The sequence below is a fragment of the Pelophylax lessonae genome (genome assembly GCF_965119305.1).
Source record: "Pelophylax lessonae genome assembly, chromosome: 2".
Lineage (NCBI taxonomy): Eukaryota > Metazoa > Chordata > Amphibia > Anura > Ranidae > Pelophylax > Pelophylax lessonae.
The window spans coordinates 191,046,536-191,064,216 of record NC_138769.1 but is presented as its reverse complement, the minus strand read 5'-3'; positions in this window follow the sequence as shown (position 1 = coordinate 191,064,216).

The window sequence follows — 17,681 nt, the reverse complement described above, 5'->3', positions numbered from 1 at the left end:
TTCTCCTAGCTAGTTATACACTTGAAAAACAAAGACATCTTGGTTAAAAGATGCCATTTAGGGAATTTTAACACTTTTGATTTTTTGATTTAATAAATGACTAAATCCCAGTGTGGTGATATGTAAGAGGCATCTCTTCACCCTTTGATGTGTATTGTGTCTATGAAAATCATATGAGGGGTAATATCATAGAAACCACACTTTTCCTGCTGGCAGGATTGATGGCTTATTTGAAGGGATTCTAAATTTAACATGCTTTCTTAAAGTGGAGTTCCGGCCTATTTTTCAACTTTACACCGTCAGTTAGATTAAAATAACCTAAAAAGAATTGGATAATTATAATTTTTTTTGAAAATTAACTTACCTTCCTTCCACTTCCTCCTTCTGCAGCCGCGGCCCCCGACGTCACTTCCTCCTTTGCATTGACTCCTGGGAGATGAGCATCATCAATCCCAGGAGTCCCTGCTGAATGAATTAGAACAGCTTCTGGGCATGCACAGAACCCGCAGAACCCGCTGCAATGAATGTGACTACAATGAAAGTGACGAGCATGGCATTCTGGGACTCCGACATTCAGGAAGAGGGACACGATGAGGGACGCTGCGGCTTCAGCTGCCCACACCGCAGATGGCAGCGCTGAATAAAAAATTTTCAAGGTAAGTTTTTCTTCTTACAGGTTCACTAAGCAGGGGACAGTTCAGAGGCTATCGTTGCTTAAATGCGCTAGCCCTGACTGTCCTAGGGGTATTTTTATAAAAAAAAAATAAAAAATTTGCCCGGGACTCCGCTTTAAAGAGTGAGCATTTTTTCTAATGTCAAATGAATATATATTAAAAAGTCAAGCTTACAAGTGTTTGTTTTTATTTCTGAATTAGATAATTTGCTATAATGTTGTGTGTATTTGCTGTCCTTGCTCTGCAGTGCATTTGGCTTTGCAGGGTATCAAAAATGTATTTTATGACAAGTTGTGCTGCTTTTTCTCAGCACAATGGCATCTTTCTGTTGTTTCTTAAACACCCGCCCACCTGGCTGTGCTGCTTCAGGAGAGAGCTCTTTGTATGTAAACAACAGGGCGCTCTCTATTGACAGCAGCAATATACCCATTTTTGTTTCCCTAAAAAGCGGGGAATTAAAATCGGCACATCCCTTTGTAAAAGCAATACACAGTAAACATTTTATACATTATTAGGCACACAGATAACCCTTTTATTGCCACAGATGTTAACCCCTTCCCAGCCAGTGTCATTAGAATAGTGTCTGTGTATATTATTAGCACTTATCACCATATTAGAGTCACTGGTAATGTCAATTAGTCAGTTCCCCCCCAGCATGAGTTAGTGTCAAATTGCCGGCTGTACTATCATATCCCGCTATAAGTTGCTGATTACTTGTATGTAAAAAAAAAAATAAATCCAGTATATATCCCATAGTTTGTAGGCACTACAACTTTCACTGAAACCAAATAATATACACTTATTGGGATTTTTTTCTACCAAAATATGTAGCAGAATACAGTTTGGCCTAAATCTCTGAAGAAATTAGTTTTTTTATTTTAATTAATGGATATATAAAGTAAAGTAAAACATATTGTTTTTTTCTTTTCAAAATGTTCTGTTTTTTTTTTGTTTATATAATAAAAAATAAAAACCTAGTGGGGATAAAGTACCACCAAAAAAAGCTCTATTCGTGGGAGAAAAATTATATAAATTTTGTTTTAGTACAGTGTTGCATGACCGTGCAATTATTAGTTAAAGTAGCGCAGTGCTGAATAGCAAAACATAGCATATTTCTTTTATTATGTCTGTCATTAGGGGAAGCCTAAATCCAAGGTCAAGATCTTTTTGAAAACCTTTGTATGGCAAAGCATGTGGAGAGACTGGAGCTTTAGAAAATGTGTTTTTATAAAAGGACCTCTGCAGAGCTGGAGATTGTGTCACCCATACCTGACATGTAGCCTAGTGCACTCCTAGATCATTGCTATACATTCAGAGGTCCTAAATGACTCAGAGCAAACGGAGTACAAATAAAACTGAAAATAAAAACATTTTAAAAAAGCAAGATAATTTAATAAATTAAAGTGGAGCTAAATCTGATGTGGTGTGTGCTAGGGGTACTGGAAGATTTGAACCTGGGAAGTTATCAGAAACAATTTTTATGATTCCTATTCTCTGGCAGGAAAACTGTTGTGCTACAGTGGATATCCTCTATATCAAGGTTATTCATATTTATTTGTGGAAAAACTTGATAAATCAGGTTTTGCCACTTTAAAAGTTGATGTATGAAGCCAGGGGATGTCTCCACACGTATGATAAAATCTGGAGTCCATGGGCTGCACTTTTTGATACACGTGAGTTACCAGATGCCTAATGTATTGTTAACTTATAAGGATATATGGTACACCATACCTACTTACTTACTCTTTGTTTGGCGTTTGGTTGGTACACAATGGCATATGCTTTCTATCCTGGACTTATTTTACCTGCCCGTTTTAGGTATAACTATGAGACAAGTTTCAAAGATTATTTGATCAGCTAGTAAGACTTGCTGTTTTGTGAAGTTCAATTTTCTTTTATGTTTTGCAACTGTATTGCAGCATATAATGCTATTATTGATTATATCACAGTGTTTATTTCTCCATTTTATATATCTCTTACCTTTAAGGCAGTGGGGGGCTGTTTATTGGAGGACTGTTTGACAAGATATTCTGTTTTTGGGATTACAGTGTATGTGCTGCATTCACTCTTTTGTTAAAACTACTCAATAAAACACAGTATAAAACAAAAGTGAAGCTAAACTTTCTCAATTAACATTACCTATTTGTTAGTCCCCGTTCACACTGGGGCGACCTGTGAGGCGACCTGGTCGCCTCACAGGTCGCCGTAGGTCGCCTTCCATAGGGAAGCTGCGGACCCGTTCTAATAGGAGCGACACAAGTCGCTCCGATTTAGAAAAAGGGTCCGGAGCTTCTTTGGGGCGACCCGGAGCGACCGTCATAGACTTCAATGTTATGAAGTCCGTGCCGGCCGCTCCGAGGTCGCGGTGCGCTGCTCGCACCGCGACCTCCGAGGTCGCCACCTGGAAGTCGGATCGCCCCAGTGTGAACGGGGCCTTATCCTTGTGCTGCTAGCATTAGTAAATAAATAGAAAGGTATAATATAATTACTTGTTTTGGGCATGGGTGTCTTTTTTTCAAAAAGTTGAAAAATGTTGTCTTATGTGTGGTTGTTACTGGGTTGATAATCAACAACAGACTGTTTCTGAGCCAATGATGGACAACACCATCATTTATACTCCCTAAGTCACTGTCTGGAGACAGGTGAATGGTCTCTCTCTGTATAGCCGTGGAGTCTTGGCCAGTATTGAACAATGACAACTGTAAGATCATTGTTCTGCTTGAGGACAAGCAGTGATTCTGGATTCTGGAACCTATAGAAACCGTGATGGTCCCTCCTCAAAACTCAAAGAATGGTTGTTAAGAGGGCCCAGAGGTCACAATTATAAGAATCAGCAGCTTGTCTGAAGGAGTCCTCCTCTGTCATAACTGCTGGAGAATTACTGGGGGGAGGATCTTAGTCCCTCTGTCCTGATATGAAAGAATTGCTTCTGCACTTTCCCACTGTATTTTTGTGGCATTTTTGCCATTTTTTTTTCTTTTTAGCCAGTCTAAATGGATTGCCTTTTAAAAAGCATTTGGTACTTTTCATGGAGCCCATCCTGATTAGTAAATTACAAACCCGATTCTAAAAAAGTTGGGACACTGTACAAATTGTGAATAAAAGCAGAATGCAATGATGTGGAAGTTTCAAATCTCAGTATTTTATTTAGAATACAACATAGATGACATAGCAAATGTTTAAACTGAGAAAATGTATAATTTTAAAGGGAAAAATAATTGATTTTAAATTTCATGGCATCAACACATCTCAAAAAAGTTGGGACAAGGCCATGTTTACCACTGTGTGGCATCCCCTCTTCTTTTTATGCAAACATCTGGGGACTGAGGAGACAAGTTGTTCAAGTTTAGGAATAGGAATGTTGTCCCATTCTTGTATAATACAGGCTTCTAGTTAATCAACTGTCTTAGGTCTTCTTTGTTGCATCTTCCTCTTTATGATGCACCAAATGTTTTCTATGGGTGAAAGATCTGGACTGCAGGCTGGCCATTTCAGTACCCCGATGCTTCTTCTATGCAGCCATGATGTTGTAATTGACGCAGTATGTGATCTGGCATTGTCATGTTGGAAAATGCAAGGTCTTCCCTGAAAGAGATGATGTCTGGATGGGAGCATATGTTGTTCTAGAACTTAGATATACCTTTCAGCATTGATGGTGCCTTTCCAGATGTGTAAGCTGCCCATGCCACACGCACCCCCATACCATCAGAGATGCAGGCTTCTGAACTGAGCCCTGATAACAACTTGGGTTGTCCTTGTCCTCTTTAGTCCGGATGACATGGCGTCCCGGTTTTCCAAAAAGAACTTCAAATTTTGATTCCTCTGACCATAGAACAGTTTTCCACTTTGCCACAGTCCATTTTAAATGAGCCTTGGCCCAGAGAAAATGCCTGTGCTTCTGGATCATGTTTGGATATGGCTTCTTTTTTGGCGTATAGAGTTTTAGCCGGCAACGGCGAATGGCACGGTGGATTGTGTTCACCGACAATGTTTTCTGGAAGTATTCCTGAGCCCATGTTGTGATTTCCATTACAGTAGCATTCCTGTATGTGATGAAGTGCCGTCTAAGGGCCCGAAGATCACGGGCATCCAATATGGTTTTCCAGCCTTGAGCCTTACGCACAGAGATTGTTCCAGATTCTCTGAATCTTTGGATGATATTATTCACTGTAGATGATGATAACTTCAAACTTTTTGCAATTTTTCTCTGAGAAACTCCTTTCTGATATTGCGCCACTATTTTTCGCCGCAGCATTGGGGGAATTGGTGATCCTCTGCCCATCTTGACTTCTGAGAGACACTGCCACTCTGAGAGGCTCTTTTTATACCCAATCATGTTGCCAATTGACCTAAAAGTTGCAAATTGGTCCTCCAGCTGTTCCTTATATGTACATCTAACTTTTCTGGCCTCCTATTGCTACCTGTCCCAACTTTTTTGGAATGTGCAGCTCTCATGAAATCCAAAATAAGCCAATATTTGAAATGATATTTCAAAATGTCTCACTTTCATTTCAATAGTTTTTTATTAAATTTTCAAGAAAAAGAACAAATAACAAATACGTTATACAGGTACACCAGTTGAAATCCGCAACAATCACAATGAACAATGTATACCCAATTCAGCCATCAGACAGCGCCAACCTATTACTTGGGATAGGGCCTCCCGCTAGTCGGCCCCCCAGCCAAACAATTCCGTGCAGCGCCAACGGGGAACCCACCCCGGACCACCCCCATCGGGAACAACACTGTGATCCAGCGCGGGCCCCCCCCCAGCCCCCCCGGGGGCCAGGCGCCAACCCACGGGACGCCCACCCACTGCCCCCACGTAGCGTGTGGGCATTGAATGTGGTAGTTACAATTAACTCTGACAGCATTTCAACCCTTGTACAGTCGAGAAACATAGATCCTTAATACATAAGACTATCAACTGGACAGTCTAAAACTTTAACCTCACATGCAAGTACATGTCATCATTCAAAAGTATAAGCATTACATTATAACAAAACACCTAGAGACAAGGCTGCCCCTATTCCGGGTATTTCGATGACCAACAACTCCACATCTGTTCAAATTGCGTGCACTGTCCATTAACATTAGCAAAGAATCTTTCATATGAATAATGGGAACGAACTCTATTAATTACCCCCAACACTTGAGGTTTATTTTCCGATCTCCAAGCCGCAGTAATAGTTAACCTGGCTGCGGTGAGGATATGGGTAACGATAGCTCGGTGTAAGGGAGGCACTTTTTGGATGCCTAGGTTCAATAGAGCCAAGGCCGGGGACATTGGCATCAGCTCCCCGGTCACCGACCTAAGTAGAGCGAACACCGCCGCCCAATAGCCTGTGAGACACCGACATTGCCATAGAAGATGAAATAGCGTTCCCTGTCCCCCACACCCCCGCCAGCAGGCCGTGGAAGCGTCGCCAAACATTCTGCCCAGGCGCACCGGGGTCAGATAGCTGCGGTGGTGGATTTTGAGAGCCACCTCCCAGTGAGTAGTACAATGTGTCAATGAATATCCGGAGCGAGTGGCCAGCCGCCATTCACGCTCCGTATATTCCTCCCCTAGGTCTTTTTCCCATGTTAATTCGTTAGAGGACTTGCTGTACCTAGTATGGTGTTGCAGTGCCTTGTAGAACCACGAGAGTCCCCTTGGTTTGCTATAGTGGTTTGAGAAATAGTCCCAGATATCAGAAGGTACCTCCACTAAGGGATTAGGGTGTTTAATATGGTAGTGATATAGCTGGGCCCTAAAAAAAGAGGGATTATTAACAGGATGGTTGCGTATTTCCCGGTATGAGGATGACCTAGACCATTCCCCAAGAGGTATTTTCAGTGATGGTATAAGATATTCATAGGAGTCTAGCTTCAGTTCCAGTTTAGTTTTAGGGATCCCTGTCAAGGATTGTGCCACCTTCCAGGCTCGTAACGTCGCCTGCAAAGAGGATATCCTGGGGATGCAGATTGCACTGTCAGATACAAAGGCCAGAAGCAAGGCCGGGAGTTCCCTTTGCGCCACTATTGCCTTTTCTAAAAGCACCCATAATTTATCTGAGGTGGGGTCAAACCAAGCTTTCGCTTGATCTAATAGGGCGGCCGCGTAATAAGTTTTGAGGCGCGGGAAGCCGACGCCTCCCACAGATCTAGATTTAATCAGTATAGAGTACGGGATCTTCGGTACCTTACCCCCCCACAGGAATCTCCGAAATTCCTTGTCCATATTATTGAAGAATGCCTCCGGGATTACCACCGGGAGTGTCCTAAAATAATAAAGAATCTTCGGTAGCACCAGCATCTTGAGTGCAGATATTCGTCCCAACCATGATAGTTCATAGGAGGCGATATGTGCTAGGTCGTCCCGAACGATGGACTGCAATTTGGTGAAATTAGTATGATATGTTTGAGATGTCGGCGCCACCAAAGATATACCTAAGTACGGAACCGATTTAGTGGTCCATTGAAAAGGGTGCTTGCTCTTAAGGCTTTGCAGCTCTTTAGCAGACAAAGAAATCGGCAAGCACATGGACTTTGTTACGTTAAGCTTATAGTAGGAAATGGCTCCAAAAGCTTCCAGTTGGCACTGCAAATGGTGGAGGGACCGTGTTGGGGAAGTCAGGGTAAGGATCACATCATCCGCAAATAGCCCGATTTTGTGATCTCTTCCCCCTACTCCAATACCCGAGATATTGGGATCACTCCTAATGGCCTCCGCCAGGGGCTCCATAACCAAGGAAAAAATAAGTGGTGACAGGGGGCACCCCTGGCGCGTTCCATTGGTAATCACAAAGCTGTCAGACATGGCACCGGATGTAAACACCCTGGCCGAGGGTTTAGTATATAGGGCAGAGATAGCAGAAAACATAGGTCCCTGAAACCCAAATTTGGTCAATATCGCTTTTAGGTACCCCCAGTGAACCCTATCAAACGCTTTTTCTGCATCTAACGTCAGGAACACCGAGGGCACCTTCCTGTTTTCAGCCATTTGCAAGAGATCCAACATTCTCCTAGTGCCGTCCGGCGCCTGTCTACCTTTCACGAATCCCACCTGATCCGCTTTGATCAGGCAGGGAGTTACCTCGGCCAGGCGCACAGCTAGGATTTTTGCATATAGCTTAAGATCCGAATTTAGAAGAGAAATGGGACGGAAATTTTGGGGCACATCAGGCGTTTTGCCTGGCTTCGGAAGCGCAACAATCACTGCTTGTAACATTTCCTCTGGGAAGGAGGCACGCTGGGCAGCCGCATTAAATACTTTACAAAGATATGGGGACAAGGTTTGTTGGAATGCCTTGTAGTATTCAGCCGAAAAGCCGTCCGCTCCTGGAGATTTGTTAGGTGGTAGGGACGAGATAGCCTTTTGAACTTCCGCCTCTGTTATAGGGGAATTCATTACCTGCCGCATCTGATCCGTTATAGTAGGAAGATGCAAGGAGTCTAAGAAGGACTTAATAAGGGGTTCTGTAGGCTGAGGGGTCTTTGCATCATCCTTAAGGTTGTAAAGTGCCTTATAGTAACTAGAAAAGGCGTTGGCTATAGCAGTGGGGTGGCGTACTAGGATATCAGTTGTGGGCTCTTTGATAGAGGGCAATTTAGTTTTTTGGTGCCTCCGTCTCAGGAAATTAGCTAACATTTTGCCCGATTTGTTACCCTGAGAATAGTATCGTGCTTTAGATAAGAACAAGAGATGCTGATGTTCTTCTAGAAGTTTAAGACGGACAAGTTTTCTGCACTCAGTAAGCTCCTCCAATTTAAGTGGGGTAGAGTCTGCTTTATGAGCGATCTCAAGGGATTTGAGCTTCCCCATCAGGGAATCCAACTCCCGAGCCCTCGCCCTTTTTACTCTAGAGGCCTGTTGGAGAAGAATCCCCCTGGAAACCGCCTTGTGTGCGCACCATAGTGTGAATATGTCCACCTCCGGAGTGTCATTATCCTCAAAATATTCCCGAATCCGACCACCCATCCGCTCCCGATGGCCCGCGTCCCGGAGCAGAGACACATTGTTGCGCCACAGTTGGACCGGGGTAGTCATATGGGGCTCCGAGAGCACCAACGAGACCGGAGCGTGGTCAGACCAGGACATAGTGTGGATGTTAGACTTCTCAACCGCTCTTAGGAATTGTAGGTCAGCCACAAATAGATCTATTCTCGAGTACGATCCATGAGGGGCTGAGTAGTACGTGAAGTCCTTTTCCGTAGGGTTCAAACAACGCCAGACATCATATAAGTCAGAGGTGTGCAAAAACTTTTGTAGAGTAGCCCTCGCACGCCCCTGAGTGGGAGAACAATCCAACCCTTTATCTGCAATACAATTAAAATCCCCACAGTACAGTGTGAGACCCTTTTTCACACGATCCACTTTTCTCCTCAGCGCCCATAAGAATCGCAATTGCCCCTGATTAGGAGCATAAAGGTTAACAATTGTGTAGGTGATATTATTAATGTCACAGACTAGGATAAGGTACCGACCTGCCTCGTCGGCCAACGAGTCGTGTAAAGTGAAGGCAACAGAATTTTTAATAGCAGTAAGTACACCCTTCTTTTTAGTAGCACCCGAAGAGGAGAAAATGTGGGGGTAGGACCTGTCAGAGCACCGAGGAGGATTGGACCGTGCGAAGTGGGTCTCTTGGACACAAACTACATCTCCATGTAAAGCGCGAGCCTCCCGCCAGAGAGACCTGCGCTTGAAAGGACTGTTAAGGCCGTGTGCGTTAATAGAAACTATCTTAATAACCATTTAAAGAGAAAAGGCATAAAGATAATGAAACTTTGCAGTTATCAGACTTAATTCGCTACAAGCAGGGTCTTCATAGGTCAAGCAGCGTCCGCCATATCGAGGTAGGAAAAAGGACAGACAGTGCGGACAGTACCTGTAGAGAGTGTACAAGGACACAGTCCCCCATGTGTGCTGCTGGTGTTGAGCGCATGCAATGTAAAAGTTCTTGGTCATCAGGGTAGTAGTTTCCAGTTCTTCGTAGACAATGGTGAGGTCAAAAAAATGAACTATAAAACAAAATGAAACACAAAAAGCACAAAAAACAAGTAAACAAGAGTTCGGAGTAAACCCCGTCATGCGATAAGATCGCAGACACTGGTCAGGGGGGAGTCAGCTCCGAGCACCCGGTCACTCCTGGACCTGGACCCCGACTCATCCAGGTAGGAGGTAACTTCAACTGCTCAGAGTGGAAACATCAAGAGGAAACTATAAAGGCAAAAAAAAAAGAAAGAAAGAGAAAAAAAAAAAGCGACTTGAAGAAGGTGCAAAAGGAATCCGCTGTGGATCCATGGTACTAGTATCCCGGGAACTTCTCCAGTAGCTCGGGCTCAGCTGTTGACTTTACGCCATTCCGGTTCTAGACGGGTAGGTTCTGCACGAGGAGAGGTCTCCTGCGGGTCCGGGAGAAAACCCCATTTTTTAGTGAGGGCAAATCCTTCCTCCACCGATCGGATGACGTGTGTACGGCCCTCTCTAATGATAAGTAGCTTGGTGGGGAACCCCCAGGAGTATTGCACCTGGTTGTTTCTAAGCAGCTTGGTCAATGGGATAAGCTTCTTCCGAGCGGCCATAGTAAATTGCGATAGGTCCGCATATACCGAGATACCGTGGTAGGGATCAGGCAGTGGGGTGGTTTTCCTCGCAAACCTCATAAGGTCATCCTTCACGTGGAAGAAGTGGATGCGCGCAATGACATCCCTTGGAACTTTGTCCGGTAAATGCTGTGGTTTTGGTAAGCGATGGGCCCGGTCCACCACCACTTCAGTGATCGGGGTGTCCGGCAGTAGGGCTAGCAGCATAGCCTGCACATAGGCTCTTAGTTCTGGGGGGGTGACCGACTCGGGAACCCCCCACAACTTCACATTATTGCGGCGGGCCCTGTCCTCCAGGTCCGCCATCTTGCTTCTCAGGGCATCTAGGTCATCCCCCCGGGCATTATAATCGTCCACTAGCTCGTTGTGGGCAGTAGAGAATTCCTCCATTTTCCCTTCAATATGATCCACCCGGCCTCCAAGTTCTACTACGTCAGTCTTTATGCCATTAACACACGCCACTATCTCCCTGTGAAACGCTCCATTAATGGACATCAGCATGTCCTTCATAGTGACATCTGTGAGTGGCTGCCCAGTAGTAGGAAAATCCCGTATATTAGCGTAGAATTCAAGTGTGCTATCCAGGGATCCATTGCCTTCCCTACTGTCGCCCGCACATCGGTGTGCCTCCGACCGTTTGGTCGCATGTTTTTGCGGGCTGTGGGATGGGGAGCCCCCTTGGGATGACCTGCTGCTGGCCGATGGAGAGAGCAAGCCCGGGTCCCTCCCGCTATTGTGCCGCGATCCGGCCGAGGCTCCGGCCTGCAGCAAGGCCCCGGCGCCATTTTGGGACCTGGGTGTACTTGTAGAGGAGAAAAAGTCCGTTAACTTACGGGGCCCCCCGCGATCCTTTCGCTTCCGCATCTTGCTCCTCAGGGTTCCCGGTTTCACGAGGGTGTAAGGAGAGCCGGAGTCGCTGCCCTACGTCGCTTTAGGTGTTGCGGAGAGACCGGGAGTATCGGAGCTCAAACCTCACGCGGCCATCTCCTTCGGCTGCCGGCCACGCCCCCCAAAATGTCTCACTTTCAACATTTGATATGTTATCTATATTATATTGTGAATAAAATATAAGTTTATGAGATTAGTAAAATAGACCATTCCTTTTTTACTCACAATTTTTACAGTGTCCCAACTTTTTTGGAATTGGGTTTGTAGATAAGGGTCTGTAATAATGTCCAACACCCTTTGTATTTTAATTAGTTGTTTTTGTTGGCTTTGGAAGATGAACGTTTTGGTAGCTAAGCTTGTAAATATCATAAATACACCACTTCCCTCCAGTGCTATGTTCAATATATGGCCTCACAGCCGCTGTCTAGTTCTGGAAGGGGCAGCCCTGGATGTCCTCCTGTGTGCGCTTCCCATGTACCCCATGGGGCACACACAGTTTAGGAAATATCTTTGACTGCTGTGTGCCTTGGACATGCATCACATATTGGGGTAAAGGGTGAATCACAGTGGCCCTTTACCACATAATCGATGTGTCCATTCACAAGTGATCACAGAACACATCAGGTCTCTGCCTGTTAACGGCTCTCCTTCCCTCACACAGAGACCGCGTGTGAGGAATGGAGAACCGGATCTGTGAGGGGAGCAGTGAGTACAGTGTTTTACTATGCTACACAGTGCCCTGATCATCAGTGTCCTGATTATCAGTGCAGCCCCATCAGTGCCAATTAGTTTACATCAGCACAGCTTATCAGTAGAAATGAGAGGAAACGACCCACTGTTCAGTTCGCGGCAGAACTTTTGAACATTGCAAAAGTTCGAAACCGAATAACAAACCTGATTGAAGTCTATGGGACCCGAACATGCCTTTTTTTAAGGACTTATATACAAATAATTGGGAATACAATGTTTATGGGATTCTGGGTACTGCCTTGGGGAACATGTATTGATTGAAAAAGTTTGTAAAAAAACATCATTTTAAAATGAGCAGTGATTTACTGATGCTTAAAATGAAATCATAAAAATGAGAAATAATAAAAATCAAAAATTGCATTCAATATAGTGCCTGGGGGGTCCCCTTAGTCTGCCTGTAAAGTGGCACATCTGTACCATGTATAGAAGTTGCTGAAAGAAATCTGTATTATGGAGTCTTGGATATAAGGATGAAACATTCTTCCAGCTATTAATTATTACTGATGTAATTTTGTGTTATTAATACCTTGTAAGGAGCAAATAATATAGGGTAAACCAGAATATAAATAGTTGCCCTATTTTATGCTTTTTGAGCTCCCATCATATACAGTCTGATATACAGTATATTGTGTATCTATATCTTCCTATGTGACCTTGTAAGTCCTATTTAGCACAATCTGGGGATTTAATAAAGCTTCCAGAAGGCTGTCACAAGAAGCTGGAGTGTTCTGTCCAGCCAGGGTTTCATAACCATTTGCCATAGTCTGTCAATAATAGTCTTTTAGCTAGGTAATAGCACCATCTAGTGGCGTTAGTTGTACTACATCTTGTTTTTCTTGTATAATTCTGCCTTGTAGGAGGTCCTACTCATTGTGTGTTCTTGCAAGGCACTCTGGGAAGAGGAAGGGGCAGTCCTCAGTCTCCTGGACGCAGAATCAGAGCTGCTTCTTCATGTCTCTCTTCTAAAACTCCACCATCTGTGTAACAGCATATCTGGTGAGTCACTTACCTCTGTAACTAGGGCATCTAGTATGCAGAGCTGTGTAGTTGTTTGTATTACTACTCAGGAAAGTTAACTGTGTAGATGTTAGACTGTTAGCTAGCCATGCAGTCCTATGTATAGGCAGTCATTGTACCATGTGCTTCACTGTTATGTAATGTATGATGCATGCAGTTCTTATACTCTGTACTTATACATGTCCTTTTGTATTCTTATAGTTTTACCATATTTCTACAACCCTGTTTTGCCATCACATAATAAACCTGTTAAACTACATACAACAGGCCTTTTATTTGGAAGACAGGAATGGTTTATGCTGAATGTTGGACTACACACTGTATGAACGTGTAAGAAGACAGAACATGGAGCCACCCCATTATTAAAGAGATAAAGCTGTTTCAAGTTTATCTGTACCAGTTTTTAATTCAAAGTAAATAGATTTTGCACCTAAATAACATAAGTAGAGATTGGCTGAACAACCCCCTGTTCGGTTTGCAGCTGGCGACATCACCTGGTGACACCGCCCCCTTGTGACGTTGCCGACCCAGCATGCACGGATCCGTGACATCAGAGGGGGGGCACCAAGTGACTTTGACAGGTGGCCCCACCCTTCCCTATATAATAACTGTCAAACCGCAGAGCCTGCAGTAGGAGGCCAGCCTTCATGGATGGCGGGAGCTTTTGTCAATAGATTTACATCAGGGGACACTGTTTTTTTTTCTTTATCAAAGGAATCGTCAAAAATTGTCTCTGTTTTTTTTTTTACTTTCTGACACATTTTTGGTTAATGGGTAGGGGTACTATACTACCCCATACTCATTCACATGGGGGAGCCAGGATCTGGGGGCCCCCTTGTTAAAGGAGGCTTCCAGATTACTATAAGCCCCCTACCTGCAAACCCCCACAACCAGTGGCCACGTTTATGGGGATGAAATCCTTGTCCCTATCACCCCCTACCCAAAAGGACCCACCCCCCATGTTGAGGGCACATCACCTGGTATGATATGGGCACCCTCACCCTTCTCAACCTTTCCTGATCTGCCAGGCTGCATGCTCGGTTAATGGCCTGTTATGGAATATGGGGGGGGACCCCACGTCATTTTATTTTTTAATTTTGGCATAGAGGGCCCTTAAAATTCATATAATATCTGGAGGGCCTTGTATGGACTGGAGAGGACTCCACACCATTTTTTTTTTTTACTATTTTTTTACCTCCGAATTTTTATTTTCTATTTTTTTCAGCTGTCAGTGGAGAAGCCCATTGACAGCTGATGACTCATCAGTTGTTAAGAACACCATGGCCGGCTTCCCGGGCCGGCTCCTTAACAACCAGATTTTACTGTGCCCTGATTGGGCAAAGCTTCGCCCAATCAGGGTGCAGCATGCACTGTGCAGTGTGCATGCTAATTTTACTTCCAGGACCACAGGGAGGGAATATACCATTGCTTCATGCATAACAGGCAATACCACTTTAGTAGTATACCTCTTAGAATGCCCTTGTCAAAAACAATATATCGGTAGAACTACAAGGCGCCTTAGGGACCGCATACATAAGCATGTTTACAACATCAAGAGGGGATTTAACAAACATAACCTATCTGCTCATTTCAGAAAACATCACCAAATTACTGAAATTTGTGGTCATTGATGTTGTCAACACACTTTGGAGGGGGTGCAACAAAAAAAAAGAGAGTGTGCAAATTGGAAACTTGGATTTTTGAAATTGACACTCTTGTTCCCCTAGGGTTAAATGTAGACCTGGACATTAACTGTTTTATTGATAGTAGTTAAATACACCTACATTCATATACACTCATGTTGTAGATATGTTCTTTTATAGATCTTTTCCATTATAATTTTATATGTACTTTTACTTTTTTTTTTTTTTTATTTTTATTCATGCATATTAGTTCTAAATATGAATTTATATTGAGATAATCGTATTCTGCACAAGAGATCAATTTGAGGTTTTTTTTTGTATTTTCAATGTATTTATGTATAGCTACGGGTGTAGGGGCTACCTATAGCGCTTGCTTTAAATAATGTTTCAATAATAATTGCAAACAGTGCATCAAAATAACAAATAAATACAATAAATACAAATAATTACAAAATAAACAAAATTACAAAATAAATATGATCCAGTACAGTTTTAAATGTGAGGGACACGTTAGGAATTACCTATGATACTTACTATACCTTAAACAAGCAGTATTTGAGCCGCATATTATACCTGTTCTTTTATGGGCCTGTTGGCCGACGCTGGCTGTTGCCTTACCTATTTGCTCTGTGGGGACATGTAAGTGCATATGAACATGTGACTAATAATAAACCTATACGTTTGATTTTATTGTATTTAATATATGTTTCTTGAGTTAGGTTACTCTTCCTTGAAAGCATATGAGTGGTCCAGAGGAAGCAATTTTGTGAAATGCGTTCACCTATCAATTTGCTATTCTTGGAGGAATTATTTACTCTATTTTTGCATTATGAAAGATGTAACTGTATAATGATAAACATATTTTTATTATTATTTATTTTAATGTCTTTGTAAATAAAGTGTATGAATTTTAAACATTTGTGTGTCTTCCCTTGGTACCAGTAAAGTCCTCTTTTTTTCCTCTTTTGGGGATTTATTTTTGAATATACATATTTGTCTGTACATATGGTTTAATCACTACAACTTGAGAGGCAAACAATTCCACAGCGAGATCCTCTCCAAGTAGAGTTAGTAGTATTCCAAAAAATACCAATATAGGATTACATAAATACAATATGATGACCCTGCTGGCATATAATCTGAGGACAATCTCAAAGGAACCAATGCCCTAATAAATGCAGAGCACACAGCATAGCTAAAGATTGCATTCGCAGCTGGCACACATCATAGCCAGATATTAAGGTATCTGTTCTTCATTTTGTTACTTCAGGATTTAATGATTGTTTAGTTTGTGTTTTCAAGAGTTTTGATTGGTTCGAGCTGTCACTGGTCTTTGCTATGGTAATTTTTAGAGATTAGTAAATCTTACTGTTTTTTTTGTTCATTGTCAGCCAGTTTGCTGTGGAAACAATCCTTTTTGATTTGAATAAAGTCTCTCTATTAGGGATAAGCACTTACTAAGGACCTTGGGTTAGGTTCTTGCTAGTTAGAGCTTTTAAGTCCTTGGAGAATGTCTCTGTTGATATTTTTTTTCTCATAGGTCTTGATAGCTGAAGCTTGAAGGTTTTTACAGACTACCTTTTATTTGAGGTAAGAACTGCTCGGATTCCATTCATTTGTTATCAGTCGTTTGTGCTGTGATGGTGCCATTGTGGAATATGTGGAGGGTAAGTACCCCACAGTCTACTTTTTCCTCATCTTTGACCCTGATCTGTCAGCCTCTGCTGATGCCTGCAACTGCAGTATTCTGCAGTATCTAGAGAAGGTTGAATGCTATGACCAAATATTCTCAGTAGTCTTTGTTTGGTGATTTTGTTCTGTTCTTTTATATTGCAATCTTAAAATTTAAATATAGATATATTTTTTCACAAAAATAGTTCTATATAGCTTTAAGGAAAAATTCTGTGCACAATTGCGCAATAAACCCCTCATGGACTTTTATAGACAGGCCAAGATCGTAAAAAACATATTTTTGCAGTAATATACAAAAAGTAGATACAAATAAAACAAATGAGTACCCGTTACATCACAAGGACATGGCAAATAAAAGGCCACCCGCATTAGAGCATCGGGCTAGCTGCCATGAATTGTTGTGTAGACACCTAACATGTTTCGGGCTAATGTAGTAGAGTCCTTCTTCAGAGGTTTAGCGATAGGTACTATTATTTTCTAACATATAAATGTATTATAATTAGTAATATGGTCATGCCAATCACAAATAGGTATTCTATATAAAGCAAAGAGTGTATTTCAAAGGTGCAATATTATCACATTCAGCATACTACATAATGAATATATTACAAAAATATATTTAAAAAAAGGGTAGGCTCATGCAAAGAAAGAAATACAAATGGACTAAGTATTACAAAAGTAACCAAAAATTATATAAAAAATGTTTACTGAATCTAGCTGCTGAAAAACGAGCAGCCTTGGTAGCTATGGGGGGAAAAAGATCCCCAATTAAGGAGGTAGACATTCCCATTTGTCCATAAGTACAATAGGGTCCAACATAAAATGAAATCAATGTCCCAAACACATACCTGACTTGTGTAGAAGCAGCACTCATTCAGCAAAACTAACAACCATCCACTCCATGCAGCATAGGGTGACCTATTGGAGTGGTGGTTAAATACTTTGTAAAGGTGTGCAGGTCCATTGTTAGTAAAATGAGTTATTGAAATAAGATGGCTGGTGTTGTGGTGGACACCCCCATCACTGTGGCAATGAGCAGCATCCACAGAGGATCCCCAGGGAGTCGGACCTCATACAGAAGCCTGTGAGCCACATAGGTCTGCAAAGCGGCCCGCCTGTGTTCCACAGTGGGAGCAGATGGGAAATTTTTGCACCGGGTGATGCAGCTCCAATCACACATTGGGCCCCATCAGCCACCCCTGGGTGTCATCATGACCCTCCATTCCACAGGGGCTATAACAGAAAGACGTGGAAAATAAAAAGAAGTACAATACATTACATACAATTGGTACAGAATATAATTGTGTACATATTACTTCAAACCTTATGGAAGTTATGTTGGCAATTAGCCATATTTGATTGGATACAAAGTTGGCCATATGAGACATAGGCATTACATATGAATGGCAATAAAATATATATACATTAT